At 35.2% G+C, this 12,128-nt stretch overlaps 1 pseudogene; it reads left to right on the top strand.

Annotated features, from left to right (window-relative positions):
• The first annotated feature begins 1,328 nt into the window (after nt 1-1,328).
• Nucleotides 1,329-2,106, top strand: LOC148584608 (uncharacterized; annotated as a pseudogene).
• Nucleotides 2,107-12,128: the final 10,022 nt, after the last annotated feature.

Genomic DNA, 12,128 nt, shown 5'->3' with positions numbered 1-12,128 from the left:
GTCTGGAGCAGATCTGTTCTATAACTTAAGTTTAGACATGGGTTAGCGAATGTTGAAGCCATAGATAGGAATTGATTGTGCGATTTTTATATTTGTCTTTATGACGTTGTAACCTCATAGCTTTGGCTATAATTTATCAGCGTTTATTGCTCTTTGATATAAAAGTTTAATGTTCTTGATCTTTTTAACAAAAAAAAAAAAAGTAAGTTGACAAAATTTGATTATAAGAACTAAATTAATTTTTTTAGCATCTCATCGATGCCACGTTCTCTCTCCCTTCGTCTCTCCCTCTCCCCTTTGGTTTGGCCGAGAATGGAGGAAGACATGGGCGGAACCACGTTAGGCCTTGGGAAACCCCCAAGGCCCAAGGTGGTCCAAAAAAAATTATAAAAATTATAAAATTTCTATAAAATTTAATTTTTGACCCTCCAAATTATTATTTTTAGAATTTTGCCTCCAACACAAATCCCTAGTTCTGCCCCTAGAGGAAGATGATGATTTTAGGTTTGGGTTGTCAAGAATGGTGGTTGGGATTTCTGTATTTTTTTGAGAGTGGGGATTTGGGTTTGGATTTATCATTTATGTAGATGCCGAGAATAGGGGTTTGGATTTCTATGAATTTCGAGTTTGTGCATATTGAGAATGTTGAATGGGTTATCACTCTAATCTTTCAGTGAGAAAGTTTTCATATTAACTCGAGATATTTGCGTTGTTCTCATTTTACGATTAATAATATTGCATATTTTAATAAAATCAATGTCTTGATTCAATGGATCACCGAGATAGATTCATTGTCACATCCATTAAGCAAGACTTAATGGGAACTCCTTAAAAGGAATCTCTTTCCCCCATTTTCTATTTCATTCTTGGATTCAAAATTATCAAATATATGGTGGTAGATGTCTATTATTATGGTTTTTTTTTTTTTTTTTTTAAGGCAATGTTAGATTGTTTTCTTTCCTTTCATCAAACTTTTGATAAAATATCTCATTCACATAAACTTCTTACTCCAATAGATGGTCTGAAATTTTGATTTGCTCTTGTACATGTCATACATGGAAGGCCTAACCATACTAATTGTTTTGGTAACTTAACTTCTAATCGCTTATCACTACTCCAAAATTGCTCTTGGAATTTTATTGTCTATAGAGTACGTAGTGGCTTAATGTTAAATGAAAACATTTCAAAACTTTCTTAAGTGGTAAATAAGGACATTTATTTCATATCAATCATTACATGTAGACTTGTAAACCTTCAAATTGTATAACTATCTTGTGTTAATACTTGATAAGTAAGAAAGTGTGATATGCTTGAGATGTGCTTTTAAGATGGATTCCCAAAAGCAAGGAGATATGTCCTTCATGGATATTTTGCATGGAGATGCTAACATGGCCAACTCATTTTTGGATGAATCTCAACAAGCTGTAATGTACGTTGATCACTCTCAACCCCAAGAAGTTATGACTGGCACTAAGAAATCACAACGAGGTAGTAGCTTCTCTGCAAAGGAAGACAAGTTTTTGGTACTTTCGTGGCTAAATGTTGGCATGGATGTAGTGTAAGGGACTTATCGAACTCATCAAAAAAATTGGCAGAGAATTCACACATACTTCTATGCACATAAGGAGTTTTGTATTGAACGAGCTTTATACCTTCTTAATGAATCCGTGCTCAATTATTCAACAATCGGTTAAATAAGTTTTGTGCGTGCTCGAGTTTGATTGAAAATCAGAACCAAAGTGGCATTATTGGGCATGACAATTTATAACTTATATTAAAATTTGCGTCAATACATTAATATACCAATAATTTCAAGATACTATTTTTTTACTATTTACTTTAATTTTTTAGATTAAGAAGGAGAAGCTTCTATATCACCCACTCCATAACAATGTGCCTTTTCCATTTGAACATTTTTGGAATTTGTTGAAGGATAAACAAAAGTGTCCTTCTATGACAACATCTGCTAATATCACTCATACACCGGATGCAATAAATGAAGGTGAGGGAGACAATGTGTCGCATGATAACGACCTTAAGAGACCAATAGGCAAGAAAGCTAAAAAGGCAAAAGAAAGAGGAAAGAGGGTCCATCCAAAGATGTAGAATTCATGAAGAAGAAAGTAGATAGTCTTGAGAAAGCGCATGTAGTGACACAAAATAATTAACTAGGCTTAAGACAGCTTGGTTAGGGAGTTAATTGGACTTTGGGTCACTAGGGACAGCTAAAGGGGCATTTTCAAAATTTTGGACTTTCTGAGATACAGTACACAAACGCTCATGTGGGGGACCACACGAGCGCTTGTTGACTTTGTATTGACCAATGGTTTTTACCCAATCGTGCACTTGAAAAGCATTTTTAACTTGAATTGAATAGTACACTAGCGCTCGCACCTTTTCAGAATCGTACATCTAAGCATTTTTTACCTTTTGTGAATAGTACATGAGCGCTCGCACCTTTTTAGAACTCCTCCTGCAGCACCCTCAACCTTTTTCCCTATATAAACCCACCCCTCATACGACCCTTAACCCTCATTTTAGCCTCTGTTGCCCTAGAGAAACTCTGCTTGGTTGATTTTTGAGAGTTAGTAAGGTTTATGAGTATTCTTGGAGAAAAAGGAGGTGTGGAACTCTAGCTATCTTCTAAGGTGACTTCTTAATCCTTCTTTTATGCTTTCCTAATTATTGTTACTACTCTCTTAGTATTACAAGTTTTTTAAAGGTGCCATAACAAGTTCTTGTACCCGTTTCTCTTGTAAAAGCAAAGAACGATTTCGAAAGGTTTTCAATCACACCCTTGTTCTCTTTAAAAGTTGTATGATAATATGTTTTGCACTTAGATGTGCCTATTTCTTAACAAAACCAAGAATGTTTTTAAAAGGTTTTTAAACACCTCTTTGATTCTTTGTGTGGTGTTTTCTTGTGGCATCTGTGTTTATGTTGAACCTAGGAAAGAAGATACCAACTCATAGCCTTAAATAGAAGCCTAGACACATTTTGGGGGATTTATGGCCAAACCCTAGCCGCTCGCCCAAAGAGCGGATTACACACCCCTTAGCCCCAAAATGTGGTTCAAAGGTTTTAGCAATCCCTTTTCGTTAGATGGAACCTCATAGAGTTCTCTAGTACTGCTTATAACAATGGGTCGTGTTTCGTTATAGTAGGGGTTCGTGATGTCGGAGGACTCGAGTGAGCGAACGAGGTAAGTAAATACTTACGAACACTTTTCTTAAAAACGTGGGATATATAAGCTGACTGATCACACGTATGATATGAGCATGTCTTGTAATAACTTGGTAACTGCATTAATAACTAGTTGATAAGATGCATCGTATGACATAGTACACCGGTACGTGTGGAATAATAGCCATGGGCTTACTATATAAACTTGATTATATGGTCAAATGTGTGTGTGTGTGTGTGTGTGTGTGTGTGTGTTATATGCGCCTTGGATCCAATGATTGTTTCGTAACCAGTGCAACCATTGCCTAATAGTTGGTTACTAACAAACGTACATCATTAGTAGTGTGGGCCACCCGAAGCCGAACTCGGTCGGGCTGCTAGTGAAGAACGGTAGCGTACAATGGCCGAGGCACCGACATTATATTACAGGTCCCTTAGGACAGGGCCAACCCTACTAAGAAGGGGTAATATCTCGAACAACCATATATGATAGTGAGAACCTATAAAACATTAGTTTTTTTGCATTAAATACTTAGGCGATTGTTGCCAGGAATACACCACCCCTTATTAAACCAAACGATATTTTTAAGGTGTATTAACAGAGACAACATCGCTTTTAAATGTTTACCAAAAGTTGGACGTTTATTTCTGCTTAATAATAATTAGCTCATGTCATATTTAATTGTGAGGTTTACTTATTAAGTCATTAGACTTATGCGGTTATAACTCTTATAGGGAGCTTGTACCTAGAACCCAAGAGTGATACGGTTGTCACTACAGACTTTACATTAAGATCTTCATGTTGTTATTAGGTTTGCCTTATATTATTGTTAGTTGCTCCATATCTTTAATTTGAGGATAATACTTGTCCCTGTAATGATTTATAGATTTTTTAGATTTATTTTACCTTCCTATGCATTAACTCTGATAATGTTAAGATGAACGATTTCCCGTTTAGCCACACGTTGGTTAAATTGTGGTAATTGTCAGTAACCCTGCCAGACTGATGAAGATCAATTTTGGAGGCATTACAGCGAGTGTTCAGGGAGAAAAGATAATTCGCTTGGAAAATGAAATGCTTCAGTTGGAACAACTAGATCAAGAGGAGAAAATGAATATTGATAGGAAAAAAAAGTTTCATTTGCAATAATTGAATAGGGATGAAAGAATAATGATTGGGGAAATTATATCAAAACACCTTGAGTAAACACGTCAAAATTTTTTTGTCCCTAAGTTTTTTTTTTTTTTAACAATTTACTCCTTGGGTCAATTGAAATGAAAAGAAAATCCATACCGTCAAATTTTTTTTAACTGCCGTTAGATTAGTTGAAACACACTGTTTTACCACATCAGCATAATAATTTTTTATTAATTTAATTTAAAAATTAAATAAATTTTTTTAAAAAAAATAGAAGGGGTGGCCGGAAGCCACCGCAGACCACCTCTAGGGGGCTCGGGGTAGCCAGAGGACCACCCCAAACCATACTACAAAATAACTATTTTTTCTTCACTCGCGTTTTCTGACGTGTTGTGATGTCTGACACGTCAGAAAACTTTTCTGACGTGTGTTGAAGGTTAGGAACGTAGGGTTAGTAATTTTTTTTTTATTGACGTGTCACTGTTTAGCACGTCAAAATTTGCTGACGTGCTACTGTTTACCACATCAATAAAATTTATTGACATACCAAACAATGTCATGTCAAAAAATTTATTGACGTGGCATTCTTTACCACGTCAATAAATTTGCTGACCTATTAAAATTACCGCGTCAGTAAATTTTATGACGTGGTGCTATTTGCCACATCAGTAAATTTACTGACATGGCATTGTTTGCCACATCAGAAAATTTACTAACATGGTACTTTTACCACGTCAGTAAAGTTTTTGATGTGGCACTTTTAACAGATCAGCAAATTAAATCATCAGGGGTTTTTTTTTTTCATTTATTTGTTTCATTCATTTAGGGTTCAATTTACTGATTCATTTTTTGAAAGGCCAATTTTGAATTTATTTTTTATTGCAGAATTTCAGAGTTAACCTAATACACATGTAACGAACTATATATTCATGAAATGACGTTAATCATCCATCAAAAATATACTTGATGTCACGAACTACCACATTAAACCCTAAACGAATTTTTCATTAATCATTCATAAAAAAAATACTTACTATTCATGAAATGAACCTCCACATTAATCACAAACATGCAATTTGAACAAAAATCATAAACAATCAAACTATATCTGTTACCCCGAATCTAGACATAATTACATGTAATGGTAAACATCAACAAAACAAGAAAAAAATATTTATAAGTTTACCAACTACAAACTGACAGACAAAACTCATTCCAGGTCAATAGCTTCCTCATTGTGTATGACCACTACGCATTACTTGAAAATGATAAAACAAACAATCAGCACCCAATACGTACCCTTCCTATCAAGATCCTACGCCAAACACAAAAAAGGGCACTGTAACAACTTTAACATATATACTAACCAAAATGACATTAATTACTATAATAAAACAAAAAATGATTCCACTAAAAATAATAACAAACATCATCAATACAATATTTATCTCTTACAAAGTGTATAGGAAAATAATAACAAAACAAAACTAGAGGTAAAAACAATACTAAAGTTCAATAATAAAAATAATAACAAATCTCATCATCATCAATAGTTAGAACATCAAAAACAATATTTTTTATTGCAGAATTTCAGAGTTGACCTAATACACATTTAACGAACTATATATTCATGAAACGATACTTGATGGAATGAACTACCACGTTAATCATCCACCAAAAATATATTTGATGTAATGAACTACCATATTCAACCTTAAACGAAGTATTCATTAATCATCCATAAAAAATATTTATTATTCATGATATGAACTCTCACATTAATCACAAACATGCAATTTCTACGTTAATCACAGACAACCAAACTATATATGTTACCACGAATATAGAAATGATTACATGTAACGTTAAACATCAACAAAACAAGAGCAAAATATTTATAAGTTTACCAACTACAAACACAAAAAAGGGCACCATAACAACTTTAACATATATACTAACCAAAATGACATTACTATAATACAACAAAAAATGCACTAACTAGAAATAATAACAAACATCATCAATGCAATATGTATCTCTTACAAAGTCCATCGTAAAATAATATATTAAACAACATTAGACGCAAAAACAATACTAAAGTTTACTAATAGCCATAATAACAAACATCATCATCATCATCATCATCAATAATTAGAACATCAAAAACAATACTTAAAGCAATCAAATGTATCACCAAACCAACGAAGAAAAAACAAATTGCAACAAGAGTTGCAAAATATATATATATATATATATATACCAATTCGTATGTATAGGACATATATTTAAGAAAACCCAAAAAAAAAAAAAAAAAATTGCATTACCTGATCCACTCTCTACCGACGATTTGACCACCAAATGGGTTGGGGACTCTTTGTCTGGCATATCCTTAACTCGAGTCATCTCGGACGCGGGCCTCGATTGCATCATGGACTCAAACTAACGAAAATGGGCCTCATGCATCAAATTATTATTATCCTCTTTCTCAGATAGTTGTGCAGCAAACTGCTGTCATTGTGCATCTAATAGCTCATCTATCTCCACCCTCTGCTTCTCCCTTTTAGCTTGCTGCGCAGCTGCCTGCTCTCGCTATGTTGCTAACAGTGCATCTATCTCCGTCATGTGCTTCTCCCTTTCAGCTTGAAGTGCAACTTTTATCATTTGTGAAAGCCACGAGCTCCTGAGATTTTGTGACCGTGGTGTGATTGGTTTATAATAGGAGTGTATGCTGCCGCGCACAGGTAAAATATTTGGCCTAACCTAACGAACCCAATCGGCGTACTCAGGCTTATTGCCGATCCCCTGTGAGTATGCATTGTCGGGTGCCCACCGTATGGTGCCATCGGTTATAGATCTTATAGCAGCGGGGTCAGTGGGTAGTAGCTCCTTCATCCTCTCCTGTAGGGTACACATTAAATTTGCAATGTGATAAACAATTAAAAAAAATCAATCAGAAATATTAAATTAAAATAAAAAGAAATATATATTAACCAAGACATATCGGTTATTAGTAGCATACACATCTTTTCCTAACCAAGTCATTTGGATATCTGCCATCTTTATTCATGTGTGTATTGATGTAAGACTGCGCTCGTGTAGACGGAGTCCCCGTATTCATGACCTGTATAAACAAATAAAACATAAACATAATCTTCGAATAAGTATTAAAAAGTACATAATTTATCAACTCAGCATAAATTTTATATATATATATATATATATGTGTGTGTGTGTGTGTGTGTGTGTTAAATAACACACATACTTCTTCATGTGTAGCCCTAGCAAAACTCTTCGACCCGGTGCAATGAGGCGTTTGGTTCTTGGACTGCATTAGCTTCATATACGCAGCATATTCCTACATAATTAACATTGTTAATATTTTAGCCTAACACATTCGTTTTAATAAAACTAAACAAAACCCAATAAAATATGTGACTTACTTGATTCTTTTCACTACACCATTTCTCCAATAATATATCTACGTCCGTGCTATTGTACATGGATAACATAAGTTTTCCTACCCTAGCCTTCACTATCACCAAAGTATCGCACGACAGAATGCGAAGACTATGCTTAAATTCATACTTCCAAATCTTAAGCTTGTTTCTCATATCTTGGAACGTGTCCTGTTTTATCGACACGATATCAAATTCAGGCGGGACATAAAAGTGCTACTACATAAATTAAAATATTTATATTAACAATAAGGCATATACTTGACAAAATCACATACACATACCTATCATGAATACAATAATATTTAATTAAAACATACCATCAAGGCATCCCATATATCATTCTTCCTACGCTCTAGTACATTCTTCCACTTGTCGCTAATCCGTACATGATTGCTGCTCCTGATGAACAATCCAATCATCCGTCTAAATTTCGAAGCGCTTTATCCCACAGGCTGCCACGCGGGATTATACTCACACATGATCCTCTACCCATTAGGATCTCCCACAACTTGTGCCCCTGCCTTGAGACTCAAAACATAATAACAGGTGGTGTCATTTTCATTTATACCTAATACATTAATGATTCAAACAAGTTAGTTACAAATTAAAATTAACTACATAATAAAATAAAAAAACATATTACAATTTTTAGCACATATACTTACTTATCGTCCGAATCTCGTCGAGCACCAACGGGCGTGTAGCAGCATCATTGGGATGCATGTCCTACGTGGCACCATTCTCATCACCCACATTACTATTAGGGGGTTGTGTCTCATCACTATCATCCACTTGAGGCCTGGTGGTGTACGGGGGCCGATCAAAATGGCCATGTGAAATGGTCCCTAGATCGCTCAACGTCGTGAAGTCGAGTGTGAAAGGTATGGATGTGCCGGGCTCAGGCGGAGTATGCAGAGAATCTCCATGAACGTCACCACAAAAGCCGAAGTCCTAACCCGCATTGGTCTGTCCTTCCACATGATGTGGAAGTACTGGTCGATACCCTTTCGGCTTCCTATCAGCTTGGAGGGATGAGCCCAACACTTAGGCGCCCAATGCCAACCGCACGGTGAGTTGCCTATATACTTTTCTCTTTCCCCTCTTTCCCCTGCAACTCATATCTCCCTGCAAAATATATTACGGACCAAATTAGTATTTAAAATAAGTAAATATGTACAAACATATATAAACTAATCACACATTTAAAATTTTAAACCTATACTAGTTACTCAATTAATTATATATCATTTACTCATTGTACATATAAATTTCATAGTTAACATAAAAAACAATTACAAATTAATGTAGATATATCCTTTTAAAAAAAAAAAAAAAAAAAACTCAAAGATAAGGGTCTACTCCAATTTCATTAACGACATACGCTTCGATTGGTACTAAATCGGGTCGGACGTAATCGAGATCATCAGGTGAGTTAACATGATCATGATTGCTACTCAAGAGGAGGGGATCAATCTCGTGATAGTTGACACTAGAATCATCAAGCCCTTGACCATGACCAACATCGTACACGTTTCTAGGTTTAGTCCTTACATCGCAAATCCAATCTGGGTTTCTTTCATCTTCGACGTAAAATACTTGGTCAACTTGTGAAGTTTGCACAAACGGCTCATTCGTAGTCCTCTTTCCGGTGTGGATAAGGTTTTTTAAATTAACAAGCGTTATGCCATATTCGTCAACCTTGTACCCCCTGTCCCTTGTGTTGTTCGCTCAATCATACTTCAACATAATATACTCAGTCCTATCATAGTACTCAACCTCAATTATTTGGGTTAACTTCCTGTAATACGTTTTGCCATTAGTAGTCGGCACACACGCGCCGTTGTTCTGAGTTCTTTTTCCAATATCAACTGCAAGAGTGCGAAACAACTTCTCATTAACCACATATCTGTTATACTTGATTGATGTTTCCTTTGGCCCTCTTTAGTGCATTACCAGTTTCTCATCCATTTCTTTTCTGCGTCTATCGTTCAATCCATTGACCTGTGAGTATATTACGTACAATGGAGGACGAGAAGTCAAATTGGTGAGGAAATTTGAATGTGAAATAGATATACTCGTCATTTAATAGGTAAGAAGACATTAGTCTTACGTAGTCACTATACCAATCAACAAATTGTTCGAAATGTTGGCTTTCCAATTGATCATCTGCCATTCGCCCTTTAAGCATTTCTATGTGCATCTTACAATTAGAAATTAGATTTCTTATAGTGCATTACAAATTAAGGTTGTACAAGGAATGGCAGGGCACGTGCTAGTAACATGACTCACGTCCGTAGCGGTAGGAACTCGTTGGAGTTAAACAATATATATCGATAAATTTGTGCTAGTGTGATACGGTTAAGGATGACTAGTGTTTCCGCACACTTACAACCATCAAGGTTTCTTTTGGGCCCTATTACTGTGACGACCCGCTTGATAAAACCATGATTAAAAATTTTTCTTTTAAAAAAACCAATAACCCACAACAAAGTGGATTGTCATAGTGGCATGGCAATACCGCAGTATGCCACGAACCCATGCATTAACCATATTGACAATATCATAAGTCTCACAGAGCTATATGCACCATCCTTGATTAATCAGAGTTCATATCTTTGCAGCAGAAAATAAATAACATAGACATAACTTAACACATTTGAACTGACAATACATCTATGTGAATAATGTTTTACATACAAAAGAATGACTAAGCAAAGTGTTTCATGCGACACGAGCCATATACAAAATACCAACATCTAAGCATATATATAAATGCTCTAACAAAAAGGACTAATAACTAGTCTAACAGAATCAACCCATGACGCATCTAGGCCTCAAGCATCGTGGCCCAAATACATGGCAACAGGATCCTCATCTACCGTCTCTGTACCTGCACCCACAATATCGTCTGCACCATGGGAATCACCACCACCCATGATACAGGCGGATTTTATGAGCCCGCCGTCTCCATTAAATAGAGACATTCAGCAGTATAGAACTCACTAAGCTATCTAAAAGAGTCATCATTTGTAAACATACTTACAATTTAATGAGCTTAATAATAAAACATAGAGAAGTCATCATGCAATGTCTAGCCATAACAATATACATATATGTTCCGCCCATATCAGTCATATATGCATATTGATACGTCTAGTATAAAAATCATACAAAACCAATCATCATCATCATACAATCATATGCTATGCATGCTTATGCTCATGCTTATCATTTTGTGCTGGTTCCATTGTGAGGCTAACTCTATGGTAAGAGACTTGTCATCACTACCGGAAGCCGTCAACCCATTTTACTTATACATATAAGGCCAACCTTGCGGTAGGAGACTTTTCATCACTACCGGGAGTCGTCACCCCATTTCTCTTTTGCATATGAGGAGGCCAGCCCTGCGGTAGGAGACTTGTCATCACTACCGAGAACCGTCACCCCGTTTTTCTTTTACATATGAGGCCAATCCTGCGGTAGGAGACTTGTCATCACCACCAAGAGCAGTCACTCCGTTTCTCGTTATACATGGGCCAGCTCGACGGGAGGAGACTTATCATCACTATCAGAGTTAAATTTCGTTTCTGTTATGCATGGTACTTACATTTTGTACTTATATAATTTAAATGCATATTAAGTTAATCTAATTTCAATAACGCGCTTATGTCACTTTTATTGTACATATATATTTAATTGCAATACTAAGTGAATCCAAAGTCTAGTTATGCATTTTTACAACATATCCAATTTATACATATAATACTCTAATGCTTTAAGGTTATATTTGGGCAACCAATAATATACAATCATCTCATCTTAAATCATTTTATTACATAACCTTATCATACTCTATGTTTATCAACATGTTTACCATTATACCCATATACTTATCTATTTACTACTCATTACATTAAATACTCATTCACTCCCTTATCATATGTAACATGTAAATATTCATTCTCATTGTCATTTACCCCAATTTATAATACTCATAAACACTTACGATAATTACTATGATTCTAATATAACATTAGAACCTAAACTCATATTCATCAATTTCTATTAAACCCATGAAAGCCTAGGGTTAATTAACACTTTAAATGTAATTAACTCATTCAAACAACATTCCTAGTGTTCACATACCCAAAGCACCAATTTAATTCATATTATACCAATTAGGGTTTATGTTCATACTGTATCGATAGGTAAAATTAAAGTTTCAACCCATTAATTCCATAACCCGAAACTTGTATAATGCATAACAATTTAATACGCATAAAAGCCCGACATTAATTTTTAGGAATTAAGCTTCTAATTAAAATTTCCCAATTTTGGACCTAATTAGA

The sequence above is a fragment of the Corylus avellana genome, chromosome 7, assembly GCF_965113065.1.
Source record: "Corylus avellana chromosome 7, dhCorAvel1.hap1.2, whole genome shotgun sequence".
NCBI classification, from domain to species: Eukaryota; Viridiplantae; Streptophyta; class Magnoliopsida; order Fagales; family Betulaceae; genus Corylus; species Corylus avellana.
Note: the sequence above shows the minus strand (reverse complement) of the source record. Positions and strands in the feature narration are given on the sequence as shown.